The 22,767-nt window shown below is 38.4% G+C and overlaps 1 protein-coding gene across 14 annotated transcripts in view; it reads right to left on the bottom strand.

The window, feature by feature from the left end:
* Positions 1-22,767, bottom strand: part of rgs3a (regulator of G protein signaling 3a) — a 205,467-nt gene that overhangs the window by 96,185 nt on the left and 86,515 nt on the right.

The raw sequence follows: 22,767 nt of genomic DNA, 5'->3' as shown, positions 1-22,767 counted from the left end.
GTCTGCTTCTTTGTTTGTGTTTTTATTTATTTGTTTGTTTGTGTGTTTATTTGTTTGTGTATTTATGTATTTGTTTGTTTGTTTGTTTGTATTTTTTCGGTCTGTTTGTTTGTTTATATCTTTATTTGTTTGTTTATTTGTGTATTTATTTATTTGTTTGTTTGTTTGTTTGTTTGTTTATTTGTGTATTTATTTATTAGTTTGTTTATGTATTTTTGTTCATTTGTTTGTCTATCTGTTTCTTTGTTTGTGTATTTATGTATTTATTGTTTGTATTTTTGTCTGTTTGTTTGTTTATTTGTGTATTTGTTTATTTGTTTGTTTGCTTGTTTGTTTAAGTATTAGTTTGTGTATTTGTTTGTTCATTTGTTTGTCTGTCTGTTTCTACAGTATGTGTATTTATGTATCTGTTTGTTTGTGCATTTATTTATTAGTTTGTTTATGTATTTGTTTGTTTAATTGTTTGTCTGTCTGTTTGTTTGTGTATTTATGTATTTTTGTTTGTTTGTTTGTGTATTTATTTTTTGTTTGTTTGTGTATTTATATAATTGTTTGTGTATTTATTTGTTTGTTTGTTTGTGTATTTATTTGTTTGTTTGTCTATTTATTAGTTTGATTGTTTGTGTTTTTATTTGTTTGTTTGTGTATTTGTTTGTTTGTTTGTTTGTGTATGTATTTATTGGTTTGTTTATGCATTTTTTCGTTCATTTGTGTATTTATGCATTTGTTTGTAAGTATTTTTGTTTGTTTGTTTTGTTTGTTTATGTATTTATTTGTTGGTTTGTTGGTTTGTTTGTTTGTTTGTTTGTTTGTTTGTTTGTTTGTTTGTTTGTTTGTTTGTTTGTTTGTTTGTGCTAGTTATTATATTTATTTTGTATAGTCCAATCCAGAATTCCCTTTTTATTTTCATTTTATAGTTCTGTTGGTGTGGAAATGAAATGAAATTGGTGAAAATATAGTGCTCTGTGGTTGATGTACTGTATAATATATGTGTGTGTGTGTGTGTGTGTGTGTGTGTGTGTGTGTGTGTGTGTGTGTGTGTGTGTGTGTGTGTGTGTGTGTGTGTGTGTGTGTGTGTGTAATGTAGACAAATGTTAAAAGAGTAATGTGACTGCTGGATTCTTTACTAAAAGGTAAAAGTCAAAATTAACATATTTTGAAAGTTTTTAATGAGTGTGTTTTCAAAGTAAACTTTTACATGATATAAAGTAGTGTTTTTATTTCCAAATTAAGTTCTCTTGAGGCAGTAGTGATAAAAAAAACCCAATAATAAACAGCATATTTAACAATCGACAATTTAGGATAAAACAATAAAAATAAATGATGATAATAATAAACAGTATATTTACCGATCAACGTTTTTGGACAAAACAATAATAATAAATATTAACAAACAGTATATTTACTAATTAACATTTTCGTATAAACAATAATAATAAACAGTACATTTACCAATCCTCTTTTTAGGATAAATTAATAATTATTATTAATGATAAACAGAACATGCAACATTCAAAATTTTAGGATAAAACAAAAAAAAATGTGCGTGTGGGCATGTGTGTGTCTGTGTGCGCATGCCTGTGTGTGTGTCTCTGGAGACAGGCCGCTGTCCCGCTCTGCCTGCTGTTATTTTTAGAAGCGGTCGAGTCGTGAATCAAAGGCTCGCAAAAGAAACAGGCACATGTCACACATGCACAGCAGATCAGGGAGATCTCCGTCCCACACACACACACATACACACACACTTCATCAGCCCACATCATGGCGCATTACTTTGGTGAGCTCTTCATGTTGTAAACTTTTTACCTTGAGAACTCCAGACAGACATGCTGCATTTGCGATTATAGTTTACATTCAGCAATAATAACCGCCTGAATTAAGTCCATGTGAAACCTTCTGTCCTGCATCAGCTCACCAACAATCAGTCAAAGTAATTGCGCTCTTACTCATGCACAAATCAACATCGCTTTATAATGCATTTGCATGATGGGAGCTTGTAGTCTTAATTGGCTGCCGGTGAATAATGTATACAGTGCAAAGATTTATTTTCTCACTTTGAGTTTTTGTCTTGTTTATGGAAGAAATATCTTAATTTTTAAACCAGGAAGCTTTTTCTAGACTAATTTTGTTTTATTTTCAGAAGTAATGACTCAAAATTAAGTGAGTTTTTCCTTAAAACAAGCAAAATAATCTGCCAATGCATGGGGGAAGCAATAATAAAACTGTTTTCGCTTTGAAATAAGATGATTTTGCTTTCTCCATTGGCAGATTATTTTGTTTGTTTTAAGGAAAAACTGATTTAATTTTGACATTATTTCTGAAAAAAGACAATATTTTTCTTGTCAAGAAAGCGCTTCTTGATTTAAGAATTGTTTTCATATTTGGAAAAAAACAAGACAAAGTCTCTAAAACTTTTTTTGCAGTGCACTTCTAGAGCATCTTTTCAACACTTAAAAAAAGCTGAAGCTGCAAAGACTATGAAAAAAAGAAATCAATAGGATAAATGTAAACCTATTGAAAAAGCCAACTGAATCAAAACAGTAGTAAAAAAGTAGTTCATTAAAACATGAATAAATGAAATGAAATATCAATCTGCTGTTATAAAAATATTTGAAAAAGTATTTACACTTTTAATTAGAATATTTTATTTCATTTATTTTAATTTAATTTGTTCCACTGAAAAAAATATCAGAAAAAATATTCATGATACAATTATAATTGCATTAATAATAAATCTGATCAAAAAAGTAAAAAAATTTTAATGATAAATTAAATTAAATTAAATAACTTAAATTAATTGAGAAAAATATTCATGACAATTATAATGGCATAAACCATATATCTTTAAAAAACACTAATGAGAAATTTAATTTAAACAAATAAATAATTTAATTTAATTTGTTCCACTGAAAAAAGTGATTAGAAAAATATTAATGACAAAATAATATAATAATGGCATAAATCATAAATCTGCCATAAAATGTATTATTTGAACAATTACTGACACTTTTAATAATAAATTAATTGAATTGAATTGAATTGAATATAATTTGTTCCACTTAAAAATGTACCATATAAATATATTCATGACACTAATTAAAATGGCATAAATCATAAAACATTTCATTAATCTAATCACGCTTATAATGTTATTTGAAAAGTTTTAATGAGAAATTAAAATAAAAACAATTTATTTTTATTTTTTATTTTTTCCACTAAAAAAGGGATCAGAAAGAATATTCATGACACAATTATAATGGCCTCATGACGATGTTGTCTTGGTAATGCCAAGATCTCATAACAAAGACATCAAGCAACGTCACCTTTGCACTTAAAAAGACATCACTGAGCGAATGACACGTGCTGACGATTATCATGAGCATGCATAAAATCTCATTCCTATTCAGTAAATATATTCAGGTTTTCCAGCTCCCTGTTGAATATATATGATAGGAGAAATTATAGGACAGTTGCAAGGTGTACCTAATAAAGTGGCCAGCGAGTGTATACAACAATAAAATAACAAACACTACAGCACCTTTGCATGTGAAAAACCCAGCAAATCGATCCCATACAGTGCTTGTGTATAATAATACTACACTGTCTGACAAAACTCCATGTACTCATCATCGGATATAAATGGAGTCACGGATGCGCATCGGTGTCATTAAAGTCTCATAGATCGTCCTCTGGAATAAACGCATTCATCAGAGAGCAATAAATGAGACGGTCTCAGGACCCTTTTAATTACCATAAAGCACATCTGCCAGGACTGACATAACATTGGAGTTATAAATAGTGAAAGCATTGTCCTCTCTTTAAAGACAACCAAGCAAGATCCATCATGGGCTGATTATTCCCGCTCAGAGCCTGACAAGGTAATTGATTGAGTGACATTATGAATCAAAGGAAAACTTTAGTCGATGTTTGCTGTGTCAGCTCATTTGGGAAGACTGAATGCTTATTAGCATTTATATGGCAGACAGCAGGACATACTTAAAGGGATCGTATATATCTTTTATAATGCATGAGAATATGTACAGTTTACATCATGTTCATCTACTCAATTTCTCAAGTTTTAGATTTACAACTTTTCATTTAGTAGACGCTTTTATACAAAGTGGCTTACAGCTGAGGAGGCATTCAGCAATTCGACAAGAAGAGGCAATACCATGCCTGCCAACACTCCCGTTTAACCCGAGAGTCTCCTGTATTTCAGACCCATCTCCCGTATTTTTCTTTCTCCCGGAAAACTCCTGGAATTCCACCCCCCAACCATCTGCATACCCGCTCCCCGCTCTTAAGTTCGTGCGCACAACACCCCACCCCCCAAACCCAGTGGCGTAGCGCAAAATGCGGAGGGCCCCCTGCAGGGATCACTGACGGGGCAGTTGAGGGGGGGGGGGCAATGTGGGGAAGCGATCACAAATTGAGGAGCGGGGAAGGGAGGCGGGGTGGAGCGACAAAACGGGAAAGCCTTCACAAACTGAGGAGCGATCACAAACTGAGGAGCGATCTGAGGAGCGATCACAAACTGAGGAGCGTTCAAAAACTGAGGAGCGATCACAAACTGAGGAGCGTTCACACACTGAGGAGCGATCACAAACTGAGGAGCGTTCACAAACTGAGGAGCGTTCACACACTGAGGAGCGATCACACACTGAGGAGCGATCACACACTGAGGAGCGATCACAAACTGAGGAGCGTTCACAAACTGAGGAGCGATCACACACTGAGGAGCGTTCACACACTGAGGAGCGATCACAAACTGAGGAGCGTTCACACACTGAGGAGCGATCACAAACTGAGGAGCGTTCACAAACTGAGGAGCGTTCACACACTGAGGAGCGATCACACACTGAGGAGCGATCACACACTGAGGAGCGATCACAAACTGAGGAGCGTTCACACACTGAGGAGCGTTCACAAACTGAGGAGCGTTCACAAACTGAGGAGCGATCACACACTGAGGAGCGATCACAAACTGAGGAGCGATCACAAACTGAGGAGCGATCACACACTGAGGAGCGATCACAAACTGAGGAGAGTTCACACACTGAGGAGCGATCACAAACTGAGGAGAGTTCACACACTGAGGAGCGATCACACACTGAGGAGCGATCACACACTGAGGAGCGATCACACACTGAGGAGCGATCACAAACTGAGGAGCGTTCACAAACTGAGGAGAGTTCACACACTGAGGAGCGATCACAAACTGAGGAGCGATCACACACTGAGGAGCGATCACACACTGAGGAGCGATCACAAACTGAGGAGCGATCACAAACTGAGGAGCGTTCACACACTGAGGAGCGTTCACAAACTAGGGAGCGGGAAAGGGGGCGGGGTGGAGCCACAACGCGGGGAAGCCTTCCCAAACTGAGGATCGATCACAAACCGAAAGCGGCGAGAGCCTCAAAGTAGCCAGAAGTCATTCATTTTTAATGAGAACCGGCGGCGAGGAACAGCGCGGCGCGTCTTCTCCTGTGTGGGCGTCGAGGAGAACTATTATCAAGTCAACTTTATGGTATGAGCTTTGACGCGGTTCGGCGGCAGGCAATCAGAATAAAGTAGTCCACCGCTTGAGAGGAGTTCAGAGAACACAGACCTGTGAACTTTGGTTCCGAGCACAGTTGTTACCAAGAGTTTGATTATTGCGGTTGCCAGATTTTCAATGATTGAAAATCGCGACAACGTGGGGTAGAGATCTACGCGGGACTAAATTTTAAATCACGCTCCCGCCCGCACCCGCCAGGTTTTAGCCCGAACCCGACCGATCCCGCTTATATTAAGAATTTGTTGTCCCGCTGCCCGACCCGCCCTGATTTCTGTCCGCCGTGCCTAATCCAGCTAAAGAGCGGGGGAGAACAAAACCGAAAATCACCCAGCTATACAGTCCAGACAGCCAAGCTGTCTGTATAAACATACACACACACAAGCACCAAGCAGACACACAGGCAAAACTCTCTCTCTTTCTCATTCACACGCGCGCGCACTAACATACACACACACACACACAAGCACCAAGCACACACACAGGCAAAGCTCTCTCTCTCTCTCTCATTCGCATAGCAATATCCGCAATATTGCTAGACAGCCCGCTCCCGTCCCAAATTAAACCCGTTACCGACCACTCCCGCGATTTATTCTAAAATTTCGTAATAATAATGCAGACCTCTATCGTGGGGCCCCCCCGCGGTGCGTACCCTGCGGGCCCGTCCGCTACGCCACAGCCCAAACCCCAAATAAAATCTCCCGGATTTTATGATCCAAATGTTGGAAGGTATGGGCAATACACACAACAAGGTCTAATAGGTCTAAATACATATAAACCTACGTCACACATGACGCCACACAACCTTATACATTATTTTCATTATCTTATAACCTATCTAAACACATTTTTATCTGTTTTATCTATTTTTTATTCTTATTTTTACAATTCGTATTATTTGTTTTTATTTTCTTACACTTGACTCTTTTATTCCTGTTATGTAAAGCACTTTGAATTGCCCCTGTGTATGAAATGTGCTATATAAATAAACTTGCCTTGCCTTGCCTTACATACCGGTTGCAAAAACCGACCGTTTGCAATAGCAAACATGTCGTGTTGTGCGGTAGGATGCCAAATCCGCAAATGGAAAACTTAAAATTTACCGTACACCACACTGCTTTTAATGCCAACCGCAGACATCATTGGCTAACAGCCAGATGCAACCCATCACTGGAAAACATCCATACACAATTCATTCACACAATTTAAGCTGACCCAATTCTCCTGTACCGCATCTCTTTGGAAATGTGATGGAAACCGGGTCCTCCGGGTCCTGCTTAAAAATAAACAGAGGGGCTAATAATTCTGACTTCAACTGTATATGATTACAAAAAGACAACCCACTAGTTTATGTCATTCGCCAGTTAGAAATGTAGTTAGTGTCTGATCAGCGGCGTGCAGGAATTACACTTATTACAAAGCCACACTTACATGCTATCTCAGAGTTGCGGTAAACAATATCGAGAGCCCGTCACAGGCTGTCATTGTTCACAAATAAACCAATGAGAATATAACACCAATTTCAGCTCAGTAAAGCAGGCTAAGTGGAACAGCACTAATTACTGATGTTTTGTTGTTAAACTAAATAAAATCGACATTATCGATGCTGTAAAAAGACCTTATGAAACTGAAAGTAGTCACATCAATCTATTGCAGGAAGATTTCAGTGGCTGAACAACACTTCTGTGCATATAACCCATTCATAACAACACAGTCTACATGCTCTGCATGACTACAATAGTTTTGAAAGCATAACATTGCCTGTCTAACAGAAATACTTCACTCATGGAGTCGTCCTTCTTCCAGCAGCAAAAGTAACTCCAATATTGATTCAGGATTTTAAAATGATTCGCTTTTACTGTCTTGTGTGCACATGAAAGCATGGCGCACATGCAGGCGTGCACGCGCTAATATCAGATATGCATGAACAGAGATGTGCTGCTATACAAATCTACATTTGCTGGCAGACAGTTTGGGCTACTTATCAGAATTTTGGGAGATGTCGGCCTGACAATATTTAATTGGATAAACATTTTTAATGTTTTAATTAAACAGTTTTATACCTTCCCGAAAATAAAAAAAATACATATAAACACATTTAGATCATTTACTTTAACCATTACTATAGGAATGTGAAGAAACTTTCAACCAGCACAACAAAACACGTTTCTGAAGATGATCACCTTCTGCACCTTTAAAGATTTTTGTGATGGCAAATGCATTGAATGATAACATCAATATTTACATTTTAAAAAATATATATAATTTTTTCATTCAACGGGCTGATTAACAGACTTGATTTTTTAATCAAAACCCTGAAAGCCTTTATTGGACTTTATTGGTTCATTTGTTAATCAAAGCCCTGAAAGTCACGTATTTCTGCTCACATACTGGTTACAAATTGCTTTCCCATCTTAAACACTCACACACATACAGACACACGCACTAATGATAGACATTGTGTGTCAATGCACACACACTAGTGTGAGGTAAAGATAGTCCCTGAGTGTCCAGTGTGACGCAAGAACCGTTGAGTGGTCAGGGGTTTATTTTTAGCCTCTTCCAGCAGATTCACAACAACGACTGCACAAAACAATGTTTCTATAATCCCTGAAAACTGCTCGTGTCACACAGACTACAGTGATCATATGAATAATTCATGACCTCATGCTGTAACACGTTCAGCGAGAGACCGCCATGCTTCATTAAACACTAAAACAACATATTAAACTTTAAAATATGTACTGTACACACTTACAGTAGGTGTTAGCATGAGACTAGCTCAGCTTGCTTTAAGGTGATCTATATTGTTATGTCTATTAATGTGATTTAAGTGCAAACATCCACATCACTATTATCAGATGCCTTATTGTTGGATTATCACTTTCATTTATTGAGTCAATTTCATTTTATTACTGTGAAAATATAATGAAATTCATATTATTTCTAAATGAATATTGAGAAGTTATTCTACTGTGGAGTGGCAGGAACTATTGAATAAATATTGTTATCTCATTGTGCAATATCCGTATCGCAGCGAAGGTAAGTTGACTCAAGAAAAGTCAAGTCAGGTCGAGTCAAATAGAGTCAAATCAATTTAAGTCAAGTCAGGTCAGGTCAAGTCAAGTTAAGTCAAGTAAAGTCAAGTCGAGTAGAGTCAAAAAGTTAAGTTAAGGGATGTTGAGACGAGACAAGAAATTTCAGGAAAATAAAGTCAAATTAAATAAAATTTAGTCAAGTTGGTCAAGAAAAGTCAAGCAGAGTCAAGTCAAATCGAGTCAAGAAAAGTCGAGGGCCCAGTCAAGTCAAGTCAAAGAAAAGTCAAGAAAAGTCAAGTCAAGAAACATCAACTCAAGCCAGGTCGAAACAAGAAAAGTCAAATCAAGTTAAGCTGAGTAGAGTCAAGAAAATCAAGTCGAGTCAAGAAATGTCAGGTCAAGTCGAGAAAGTTCAAGTCAAGGTAAGTTGAGTCAAGTCAAGTCAAGTCAAGGTGAGTTGAGTCAAGTCAAGAAAAGTCAAGTCAAGTCGAGAAAGTTCAAGTCAAGGTAAGTTGAGTCAAGTCAAGTTAAAGTCAAGAAAAGTTGAGTCAAGTCAAGAAAAGTCAAGTCATGCCAAGCCAAGTCAAGAAAAGTCAAGTCAATAAGTCAAGTCAAGCCAAGCCAAGTCAAGAAAAGTCAAGTCCAGGTAAGTTGAGTCGAGTCAAGAAAAGTCAAGTCAAGAAAACTCAAGTCGAGAAAATTCAAGTCAAGGTAAGTTGAGTCAAGAAAAGTCAAGTCAAGATGATTTGAGTCAAGAAAAGTCGAGTCAAGAAAAGTCAAGTCAAGATGATTTGAGTCAAGAAAAGTCGAGTCAAGAAAAGTCAAGTCGAGAAAATTCAAGTCAAGGTAAGTTGAGTCAAGAAAAGTCAAGTCAAGGTAAGTTGAGTCAAGAACAGTCGAGTCAAGGTGAGTTCAATCAAGAAAAGTCAAGTCAAGGTAAGTTGAGTCAAGAAAAGTCGAGTCAAGATGAGTTGAGTCAAGAAAAGTCAAGTCAAGGTGAGTTGAGTCAAGTCGAGTCAAGAAAAGTCAAATCGAGTCAAGAAAAGTCAAGTCAAGGCAAGAAAGGTTGAGTCATGTCAAGAAAAATCAAGTCAATAAGTCCAGTCAAGCCAAGCCAAGCCAAGCCAAGTCAAGAAAAGTTGAGTCAAGTCAAGAAAAGTCAAGTCGAGTCAAGAAAAGTCAAGTTATTTAAGCTAAGTTTTGTAGTACTTAAGTTAAGTGTATACAGCTGTGGATACAGCTGCATTTTTTACTATAAATTTTATGGATTTTTTTACAGTGTACACTTTACATTTCAGACATTTTCATCATAATTATATTAAAAATGTAACGTAACTATTACAGTCCCACAACATTTTCCCCAATAGCACCGCTCCATCTGCCATGTACTGTAATCAAATCTGCTTTCAAAATGTGTCCAAAATCCTTCACTTTATTGGTTAAATAAGTACATCGTGCGTGTATTTAAAGTGCTTTGTTTTCAATACCTTTATTTATATCAGTGAATAAATCAGCATCTTCAAATTATTATTAAATTAAATTAAATTATTTTTCAGTGTTTTTCTCTAGAGTTGAATACTGAGACTGTGTACGGTCTTTATTTTCATTCATCTGAAAGGCCACAAGGGCTCTTTATAATGGGCACCAGGTGAAAGACAGGGAACTGCTGAGGTAAATTAAGTTCCTAACATCACTGTCCGTCATGTGATAAACAGAGGCATTCCCTGGGCACAGGCGGTTATAATAAAAATACTCATCATCTGCAAAGGTCAGCAGTCCATTTGGTGACACTGTGCAGTAGTATGTTTATTTACACTAACTGCTATTATTGTGAACATCTGGGAAAGTAACGTTGTTAGTTCATTGAGCAGCCATATAGCAGTCAGTGTCAGTTTGCATGTCTAATGATGAAATGTCTTGAATGCATTGTTTCCTATTTAATTAGATGCACGCTAAAATATTCTCATTGCATGTCAAATTATAATAGCCTATTTGGCTTCAAAACAATGACCTTATAAAAGAAGACGTTTACATCGCTCCTGCTGAAGTAAACAAGTGTATTGAGCACAGTGTAATTGCAAATGATCTGAAAACAAACAAGGGCCAGATACTTTTCTACTTAAACTAACACAGCTTTAAAATATACATTATGTGCATTACATAATACTATACAGACATTGTTAAGAACAAAATACACAAAAGCACAATAACAGTGTAACGGAATAGGTCTTATTGCGTGGCGAGGATTTTGTAACCCTCACCTAGGCATATTTATATTTATATATTCATATCGAGTAATATTTTAACTGTAGCTTAATTAAACACAATTTTATAAAATGTTGGTCTTATTAGACTTGTTTATTACATTTATCACTCATGTTTCTTTAGTCAGCCCAGGCTCATTGTGGATATGTACCCAGGTCTACATTTCTGGAGAGTCCAAAAAATGTACTCAGAGCTACGTCTGCATGCAGTTTTGGTTTTGTGCAAATCCACCAGAGGCCACTGTGTGCACTTTTTGATGATCTTTCACACTTGGTTCAATTGCCTGGACCGTACCCAAGCTCAACGCTTGTGTCATCGAGATGCTGTTTTGTGTACGGCTGTTGCTAGGTGACGGCCACGAAAGCAAAGCGGCAAAATGGAAAGACATACGCACATCTCGGTCATTCTGCTTTTACTGATTTTTTTGGCTTTGGGCATACAGAAAGCGACTCGCGTCTGTCTGCTGCAAAAATATTATAAACGTACAGAACATCACACGATGTCTGCAGAAGCTGATTTTGGAGGAGACAAGCAGACATTATCACTGTGATTACCTTGGCTCAGTCCCGCTTGTCACCAAGGTACAGTACATGATACACACACACGAATGAACGTTAACGATAACGTAAACAAACACGAAAATGACATTTGTTGTACAGTTGGCGGGTCACTTCCGTTATGTATTTCGATTGCATTCATAATAGAGGTAAACCGGACCAGAGTTTGCACGAACCGTACCCCAGACCACTTCCCTAGGCGTGAATTCATTTAGCTAAATTGCGACAAGGTCATCTTGCAGAAATATTACCAATAATCCATCAGCTAATGTTTTTCCCTCTCTCTCTCTCTATTGGTGAAGCGCTGTCAACAAATATTTTTCCTCCACATCCCATAATGCACAACGCATCAGCCTACGGCAGCTGGATTAGTCCAAAAGGCGCAGTACTTTTTGCGGTTGGGTCTGTTTTAGTTCAGATCATATTCTCACCACAAAGGAACCGCTCCAGGATTTGTTTGAAAGCACTTTTATGGTCCGCTTTTGGTGCGCACTCGTGCATTCACACCTGCCCAATTAAAAAAAACCAAGAGGAAAACAAACTCTAGTGCGATTCAACCCAACTAAATAAGGCAGGTGTGAAAACACCCTTTGTTTATCTTGCAGAGAACTGACCAATAAAAATACATTAAAATAAAGATACAAAATATACACAATGAAATTTGTTACAAAAGAGCATTTTTCTAACAAAATGAGCCTATATGAAGTGGTCAACAATTGTTTCAATGTTTCCTGTTGCTATTTTGCATTTTTCATCCGTTTTTTTTTTTTTTTTTTTCAGTCTTCTCAGGTAACAATCCAAAGTAATTCCAAATTTCACTTTGTGAGTCGTTCTTTTAAAGAGATTGTCATGTTCGCTAACAAATCATATTAACAGGAACAGAAATGAACCGATTCAGATGTGTGTTCGAACTGAATCATTAGAAAACGTGCAATAGGCTACCATAAAAGCCGTGAATTCGACACAGTTTGCAACTTTAAAGTGCTCCACAGACTATTAAAATAAAATAGTTTATTGTTGCACGTGGGCGCTTTACAAACTACAGTGACACCGCCAGTAATTGGAGCCATAGTATCATGATACTACCATAGTACCTGTAAACCGTGCAACCCAACTGGATTGTTTGTGATTTTGACATATTGGGCTCAATTTTATTGATTAACCGCATGGGAGGTAAAGCATTCTCCTACCGTGCACCCAAACACAAACATTAGGATTGCTGGTTTCTTGAACTGTTTTAAGAAGCTACTTTAAAACTGTTTTTTTAGGACTGTTTTGTAAGCGCTTTTGGTCTTAGAAAAGTGCATTATAAATACATTTTATTATCATTAATGTTATTAATGTCTAAAATGCATGGTGAGAAAGATTAAAGACCATCTGTGCATGGATAAAGACCAACAGAACGAGCCCATTCAGCCTCTTTACTTTCTCTTTAGTTTTTACTTTACTCCTTTACTTTCGTGGAGTAAGGAAACGGTGGTGGATGCACTCCACTGGAGAAATCCATTAGCCATATTTCGTTAGATTTGTTTCTAAATTCAGTTCTAGTTTCCAGCAAATGAATAAATGAACAATAATAATAATGAAGTGTGATCAAAAAAACTCAGTTATATCCAAACACACGTCGTTTTCCTATGCCCTATATGGTGAGTTCACAAAGTGGTGCAAATGGATTTGCTGTTTAAACAACATGGCGCAAAACGTGAAAATGATAGCTGCACCGGTCTGAAAATAGCAAAAAACAATCCTGTGCACCGCACCATATTGCGCCTGATTTATGATAGTGCCCACTGTGTGCATTTTAATAGATAGTTGAAAGAAAAGTTTTATAGCTGCTTTAATGTTCTCTGTTCACATGCCTTGTGTCTGCGCACTGTAAACTGTTCCAGGAGGTTGAATTGAAAAGGGTTTCATCAGCAGGCAGATTTTCTGTTTGTTGTTGTCAGCGTAACTGAGAAATAAGCTGTAAAGGCTTACAGCCGCTGCATCAGAAATTACATAGCAGGTACTGCATTTGGTTTAAAACCTTCCTTTAAAGCATTGACATAAAATAATAAAACTAAATTAATTGTTTAGTATAAAAAAAAATCCAACTACAATTCTGATATTATCACTGTCATGCGATCTACATTCAGTTTTTTCACATATTATTTAATATGGAAGGAGGCATAATTGGATGTTTTTGCTTTCACCAAGAGCTGCATGGTATAATGAATGATCCATGAGGTATTTTGAGCTCAATTTCTCGGACACATTCTGGGCACACCTGAGACTTATATTACATCTTATTAAAGGGCATAGTAGGAATGTTGCTGAAAGTAGGCCATGCTGGAACTTTTTGCTTACTATTTTTATGAATGCTATTGCCATAAAATAGCACACTCACACACTATATTGAATGGAAATACACCTATTTAGATGGAGGGAATGTTTGCTTTACAAGAAGCAGACGTTGAAACGCCATAATGGATTTTTCAGCTGAATCTCAGCAGACATCTTTTGTGAAATTTCACTTTAAACCAAAAACAATAACGAGTTGAAAAACATCATTTTTTTAAGTGTAACAAGCTGAAGTCATTTCTTTTAAGTTGATAAAATAGTTCCCCTTTTATAGTGTATTGTAAACTGGCCATAATGGGACCTCTGTAAATTATTAAATATCATAAGCTCCAGTTTTGTTTAGAAAATTTGGGTGGCACAGTGGCTTACAGCAAGAAGGTCACTAGTTCGGGTCCCGGCTGGGTCAGTAGGCATTTCTGTGTGGAGTTTGCATGTTCTCCCTGTGTTGACGTGGGTTTTCTCCGGGTGCTCCGGCTTCACCAAAGTCCAAACACATGCTCTATAGGGGAATTAATTAACTTAATTAGCCGTAGTGTATGTATTTATGGGTGTTTCCCATTATTGGGTTGCAGCAAAAAGGGGTTCCACTGTGTAAAACATATGCTGGAATAGTTGGTGGTTCATTCCGCTGAGGCGACCCCTGATGAATAAAGGGACTAAGCTGAAGGATTAATGAATGAAGGTTTAGAAAATGGGCAGTTTGCACAGCCCTGAATACTGCATAAGCAAAATGTGCTCACATTCAGCAAAGCTTGCATTATTGAACGAATATGAGCTTCATTACATTGCAGAACATGCAATATTTTGATTTTGCTTGCTTTCATGTATTCTCTTGACATTCTCTTGAAATTAATGAATTGCTTTCGGTGTGGAATTTCTGTTATAAAAAAAAATCTGAAACCCTAAAATGACCCCTTCAATTATGATTTTTCACAGACAAACGTAAATACATGTATAATTAAACATAAACAAATGATTTAATGATAATGTTAAAGGTGCATATTCTGTTTTTGCACTAATGTCATGTATTCATGCATGCTTTACTTTCTCTTATGCGTTTACTACTTCATTACTTTTTCCATGTTTAAAATGAAATGATGAATTCTAATATTTTATTTTATGAGTGGACATTGTTAAAAAAATCTTGCAAAAATTACATTTAGCGAAAATGTCTTGCTGCCTTAAAGGACACCTATGATGACAATCATCTTCTGTTTGGACAGAACTGTGTGCTGGTATGGTGAGTCCACAGTCATACTGGAGTGATAGAAACACCATTGATTGATTGACAGGCGCCATGTTTCTATAATAACATGTATGCACATGTACACAGACCTTTTTTTTGCAATAAAACTGGGATTAAAAGATCTGTTCCACCTGTCTGTGATTATTATAAGTTTAAAACCTTTTTAAAACTGTATTTTTGTAATAGATACCATAATTCTTAAATGCTATAATCACCACAGCCGCATGGTGTCAGTAAACGCTAATGTGTGTGATGATGGATGAATAGATGGATGGTTGGATTGATTAGTGGACGGATGGATGAATGGATGGATGGATGGATGGATGGATGGATGGATGGATGGATGGATGGATTAGTCGACAAACGGATGGGTTGGTGGATGAATAGATTAGTGGATGGATGGATGGATGGATGGATGGATGGATTAGTGGACGGAAGGATGGGTTGGTGGATGAATAGATTAGTGGATGGATGAATGGATGGATGGATGGATGGATTAGTGGACGGACGGATGGGTTGGTGGATGAATAGATTAGTGGATGGATGGATGGATGGATGGATGGATGGATGGGAATGTAAATAGATGGATGGATGTGTTTATTAATGGGTAGATGGATGGGTGGGTGAGTAGATGGATGGATGGAAAGGTTGGTGGATGGATGGATGGATGGATGGATGGATGGATGGATGGATGGATGGATGGATGGATGGATGGATGAATAGATTAGTGGACGGATGGATGGGTTGGTGGATGAATAGATTAGTGTATGGGTGGATGGATGGATGGATGGATTAGTGGACGGACAGATGGGTTGATGGATGAATAGATTACTGAATGGATGGATGGATGGATGGATGGATGGATTAGTGGACGGAAGGATGGGTTGGTGGATGAATAGATTAGTGGATGGATGAATGGATGGATGGATGGATGGATTAGTGGACGGACGGATGGGTTGGTGGATGAATAGATTAGTGGATGGATGGATGGACGGATGGATGGATGGGAATGTAAATGGATGGATGTGTTGATTAATGGGTAGATGGATGGGTGGGTGAGTAGATGGATGGATGGATGGATGGATGGATGGATGGATGGATGGATGGGTTGGTGGAGGGATGGATGAATAGATTAGTGGACGGATGGATGGGTAGGTGGATAAATACATTAGTGGACGGACGGATGGACAAACAGATGGACGGATGGGTTGGTGGATGAATGGATGAATAGATTAGTGGATGACAGATGAACAGATGGGTTGGTGGATGGACAGATGAACAGATGGACGGGTTTTTTGAGTTGAAACTTTACAGACACATTCTGACACCAAAGGCTTATCTTACATCCTGTAAAAGTTGTGAAGTAGGTGCTCTTTAAATTATTTAGTTAAATCATCTTAACTTTTCTGGTCATGTCAACTTATATCAATCAATGTGACTAAAAATAAAATAAAAAGTCAAACTTCTCATTACTTAAACAATTTAGTTGAAAGTTGATTAAATTATTAGAATGAGATAAAGCCAGATAAAATGTGTGTTGTCTTGACTTCATTACATTTTTACAGTGCATTACTGCACAACACTTTTTACTGAAATCCAAAAGCATGCAGAGCACACAGAGTCAGTTTAGCGCAATTTAACCTGCAGCACTCTCTTCTAAAGGTATTTTATCTGCAAAAGCCAGAGAAATGAAGTAAATAAATGAAACGGTAACCTGCGAGCAAAGCGCACACACTGAGTTTGTTGACAACAGACAGCAGCGGCATCATTACACAGCACAATGAAATGAAACGTGCATGGAAGGAAATGACAGTTAGATGACATTTCCCGTGAGTCTCCACATGGCCGTTAATCCAGCTGCCCCTGTGTCAGTGTCTGCGTGTCACACTGCTCTCTGTGTGATTCATCAGACCTCATCATTTCCTCTAATATCGCACAACACCATCACAGTGTCAAACACACAGATGTACAGTATAGCTGACACAATGTTACTCGGCACTGCCTGTGTGTATATTAAAAGCATGCAAAATATGTACAAGCTTTGTTGCACCAGGTCAAAATTGCATTGTTGACAAGTGATGAATGGATGGATGGACGAATTGGTGGAATGAAATAAAATGGATTTTAAATAAATGAATAAATTTATTTTGGATGGATGGGTTGATGGATGGATGGACGAAACGAATGGATGGACGAGATGAACGGGGTGGACTGATTGATGGACAGGTTGGTGGATGGATGGATAAATTGGTGGATGGAATGATGGATGGATAAGTTGGAGGAACAGTGGATGGATGGACAGATGGATTGACGGATGGATTGACGGATAGATGGATGGACAGATGGATGGATGGATGGATGGATGGATGGATGGATGGATGGATGGATGGATGGATGGATGGATGGATGGATGGATGGATGGATGAGTTGATGCATGGACAGGATGAACGGGGTAGACAGATGGATGGATAGATGGACCGACGGACAGGTTGAAGGATCAGTGGATGGATGGATGGATGGATGGACAGACGGATGGATGGATGGATGGATGGATGGATGGATGGATGGATGGATGGATGGATGGATGGACGCATGGAATGGTGGATGGAAGAATGGATGAATGGATGGGCTGGTGGATTGATGAAATAATAGATTAGTGGATGGATGGATGGATGGATGGATGGATGGATGGATGGATGGATGGGTTAGTGGATGGAGGGACTGGATGCATGGATGGATGGATGGATTGATTTTTGGATGGAATGATGGATGGGTTGGAGGGTCAGTGGATGAATAGAGGGTTGGATAGACAGACGGATAGATGAATGGATTGACCGATGGAATGATGGATGAATGGATGAATGATTGGAATCATGGATGGATGGATGGATGGGTTGGTGGGTGGATGGATGGTGATGAATGAATGAATGGATTGGTGGATGGAAGGATTGTTTGGTGGATGGAATGATGGATGGATTGATGGATGGATGGATGGATTTATGATGGGATGGATAGATGGATGGGTTGGTGCACTGGTGGATGAATAGATGGATTGACAGATATGGAATGGATGGATTTATGAATAGATGGATGGATGGGTGGGTTGGTGGATGGATGGATGGATGGATAGATAATTGGAAGGATGGATCTATGGAATGGATGGATTTATGAATAGATGGATGGATGGGTGGGTTGCTGAATGGATGGATGGATGGATGGATGGATGGATGGATGGATTGGTGCATTGGTGGATGAATGGATGAATTGACAGATATGGAACGATGGACGGATTTATGGATGAATGGGTGGGTCAGTGGGTTGGTGGATGGATGGATGAATGGATGGATTGACAGATATGGAATAATGTATAGATGTATGGATGGATGGATGAATGATTAGAATAATGGATGGATGGCTTTGAAAAGGAATTCCAATTTTACAAGATGGCTAAACAATTGTTGTATTAAATGATGTACATCTTGTCAATAAGATGGAGGACTGGAATATAGCCCGAGTCAAGAACCCTGTCAAAACACATTAATACATACTCAATATAATTTCACATATTATTTGCCAATTTAATGAGTGCACTGTTGTGTGTGCTTGACATCAGCTGCGTTACATGAAGTGATGTGGAAAAACTGCAGCTTGTTTCCAATTATTTTTGTTCAAAAGTGACTCATACTCAGGGAAATAAGGTATATCTGTCACGAGTGCAGACAGGAAGCTGTCACATGGGGAAGTTCTCAGAAGCTCTATAATTGGCGTCCCAGATGGCAGAGCTTCAGTGTGTTTAGGGATTTCCTCAACGAAACAAAACAACAGGTACAAAAGTTCACAAGTTCACTGACCATCAACACCGAAGCACCACGAGAATGTTCCTGGGTAAGAGCCTTAAACTCAAAAGGTTCTTGAGCCCTGGGCTCCCTCCCGTTTGCAGTGCGAGAGAGGAGCTTTGAGCTCAGGTAGATCTCGACTACTCCCCCTTTTTGATAAGAGCTGATGACTCAAATGATTGCTATGAAGAGATATGCTGCTGGATGAGAGTTTGACTGTAGTGCTAAATTTAGATTGATCAATTCACTTGTAGTGCATGTTTTTTGGAATGTGGGAGGAAACCGGAGCACCCGGGGGAAACCCACGGGAGAACATGCAAACTTCGCACAGAAACAACCGCCGGCCTGTTAAAGGACTAGAACCGGTGACGTTCTTGCTGTGAGGCAACAGTGCTAACCACTGGGCCACCGTGCCGCCCTATGAAGGGAAAGGTGGAGGAGCAGGGGTGGAAGGGGGGATTCTTCAAAATTGAAGAGGACTGTAGTGAAAAAACCCTGGCTCTTTATAGTGGGTTAGGAATCGTCTGATTGGTGGATCATACATAGTTAATGCAGAACCAGCTGTGTTCAATCGTAATCAAGTGATCCTCTCGAAATTAGTTTATAAATAAACTTCACGTATACAAATAAAGAAAAAATACAGAAAATAAAAATTAAAAATTAAAAATTTAATAAGTGAATTAAATAAAAAATATATAAAAATAAAAATCCAAACATGCACCATATAGTGTAAATAATGTACATCAAGTTTTACTTGATCAAACTCAAAACATTGAAAAGAAAGAGTGAAATTGTCCATGAATTATAAGCACTCTACTTTCAACACTTAAATAGATAAGCAAGGAAGAGGCCACAGATTTTCTCAAAATTTTTAGAAGCATCTGCCTTGCAAAATTAATTATTTCAAGCTTAAGAGCAGCAAGCGTTTCAGTCAGCCATAGGTGGACTTCCAATCCATCAAGATCACCCTTTTAGCCACCACCATTCCAAGCATAATGGACATTTGCTAATTATGCAACCATGCTAACACAGGGTCAGAGCATCCAAACAGGGCTAATTCAATATCTGGACTAATGTTTTCTCCCAAAACATTTGAACAAAACTGAAAAATATTTTGCCAAAACTCAGAGATCTCAGGACAAAACCAAAAAGTGTAACGATTTATCGTTGTACGATTTATTGCGATGCAAAAATGCCACAATATGCATCGTGGCGTTAAGACGATTTGATTAAGATATGACGTCCGTTTTCTCTTATTAGTTGAGCTGTTTGCACGTGAGCTACGTTCCACCTGCTGTCGCACGTGAGTTCAGATTGCAGCAGCAGTAATGTTAGCAGACAAGATGAGTGGAGCTGAAATAGAAGATGACCCATCCTCTCAAAATCAGACGTCTGGCAACATTTCGGTTGTACAGTCATTGCTTAAGACTCGTCCGCTTTTTGACACGCATACTGGGTCAAACATAGCCTAAGTTTTAAAGTCTTCACAGTGATTTACATACTTTGCACAGCGACATGGATACCTCCTAATGGTGTTGAAAGAGTCACATACTGTATTTATAAGGTACAATTCACCCTAAAATATCATTCTGTCTTCATATAATGATGTAATGGCGGCCGCAAAATCACACATGACGTGAGCTGACCGTGAGCTGTTACTACACAGGGCGGACTATGATAGACGCGCGCGCGTGCAGGTTGTGACTAACAGGTAATAAAGTAGTAAACAACATCCAGTTTGTGGAACAGAGTGATCGTTCAGGAGCCGCGTGGGAAGTATGGACAGCAGTGGAAATGAAACCGAAAGCGTGCACATTATTTAAATAATCATATCGCATTTTAGAGTTATGATTACGACGAGCATGAACTCTTTTGAGTACAGAGGTACACAAAAATGCACGTCAACATGATACACTTGATGCACGTCAACATGATACACTTGATAGCGCCGACATCAGCGACGCCGAAGAAATAGTAAACCTGCCTAAACTGCTGAAAAGAGCCACGACTGTCCTGTGTAATGAAAAGACGGCCACCCTGTCACTCATCATGCCCAACATGAAGACAGCCATCCATAAAAACCTCTCAGACAGACACACATCAGATCAGGATTATTTTATAGAACTGCGGATTACCTGGAAATGTAGATTGCACACACAAAAAAACGCAAGTGACCAAGCAAAGCCTTAAGCTCTTACTGTTAAATTCAATTGAATTGAATCATTTCAATAATATTTTATAAGAAGTTTTTAAATTGTTTTATTTTCCAGAGACAGTCCTGTTTGATTTATTTTCTTAAAGAAGGTTCAGTTTAACAAGTTGAAACAAAAGAAATGTATAAAAAACAGTTTACTTGGTAATTAAATATTTTTTAATAAAATTTGCATTTCAGTTTAATTTTCAATTTTTATTCCAAATATCGTGATACATATCGAATCGTGAACATTATATCGTGATACACATTGTATCATGAGCTGAGTGTATCGTTACACCCCTAATGAGCATACGTTCCCTCTGAGATCCTGCATCTGTCATAACAGGGAAACTGAAGGGAAAATCAAAACAAACAAGACTTACTCCAGAAGAAAAAATATTTTGGGAAATACTGTGAAAAATTTCTCACACTGTAGAATTTTTTTTCAAGAAGCTTCTTAACAATGAAACTCATTTTTGGGTCGCTTTGAAAAACCTTATCCAAAAGCACACACGCTGATCCTGCACATGGGGGAGAAATAGAAAGAGTCGTCTGGAAAACCCACCAACAAACAGACATGCAGAGCCAACGGTAGAAGAGACATGAAGAGAGGCATAAAGCAAGAGAAGTGAGGAAATGAGTGGAAAAGGTGATTCAAAGGCAGATAAAAGCATCTGTGATCAACGCACACCTTCTCTTTCATGTGAATGGAGAGCAGAGGAATAAATGATAGCAGGTGCCACATCTGACTCTGGTCTAACTCTGGGCTCCAGTCAATGTGGAATAGTGCTGCTAGATATCTCAGACTTCCATGAATGGTATTTTAAATGACAAACATTGGTGTGGGAAGTTTCAGCGCAAAATAATACACATCATTTTTTACGTAAGCTCTTTGAAACTTCCCATGTTAGGCTTTGATTTGAAATGTTGCCATTTCGGGCGCTTTAAATTCAAACGAGATTGTGCTCTTTTCAAAAGGAGGCGGAGCTACAAATGTCTGTGCATCAGCATAGTGGCAGATCCAAAACAGGACTAAATATATCGCTGTGAAAAACTGAAAATATCAAAGAAGAGTGTCAGGATGTGTCAGTCTGGAGACTCCAGTGTTCATTTCTGCTTCATCTAAAACTCATTCATTCATTTTCTTGTCGGCTTAGTCCCTTTATTAATCCGGGGTCGCCACAGCAGAATGAACCGCCAACTTATCCAGCATGTGTTTTTAAGCAGCAGATGCCCTTCCAGCCGCAACCCATCTTTAGGAAACATCCATACACACACACTCTCATTCACACACACACACACTCATACACTACAGATATTTAGCCTACCCAATTAACCTGTACCGCATGTCTTTGGACTGTGGGGGAAACCGGAGCACCCGGAGGAAACCCACGTGAATGCAGGGAGAACATGCAAACTCCACACAGAAGCATCAACTGAGCCAAGGTTTGAACCAGCGACCTTCTTGCTGTGAGGCGACAGCACTACCTACTGCGCCACTGCTTCGCCCTCATCTAAAACTCCACATTTATAATCCTCTTAGTCTATGCTGACATTCTCTCCAGCAGCTCAAACACTCTAATGTCAGATGGCTGCTTCTCACTCAGGGCTGTTTATGCTAATGAGGGAGAGATGGTCACTGGTGGGCGGGGCTTTCCCCCTTCTTAAGACACATACAAAGGAAGAATGTCAATCAAAGTGTTTCTGCAGGCTGTTTTATCAAGTGTGATTTTA

Source organism: Danio rerio, chromosome 5 (assembly GCF_049306965.1).
Source record: "Danio rerio strain Tuebingen ecotype United States chromosome 5, GRCz12tu, whole genome shotgun sequence".
NCBI classification, from domain to species: domain Eukaryota; kingdom Metazoa; phylum Chordata; class Actinopteri; order Cypriniformes; family Danionidae; genus Danio; species Danio rerio.
The sequence above is the reverse complement of the archived record's forward strand: the minus strand, read 5'-3'. Positions and strand labels throughout refer to the sequence as shown.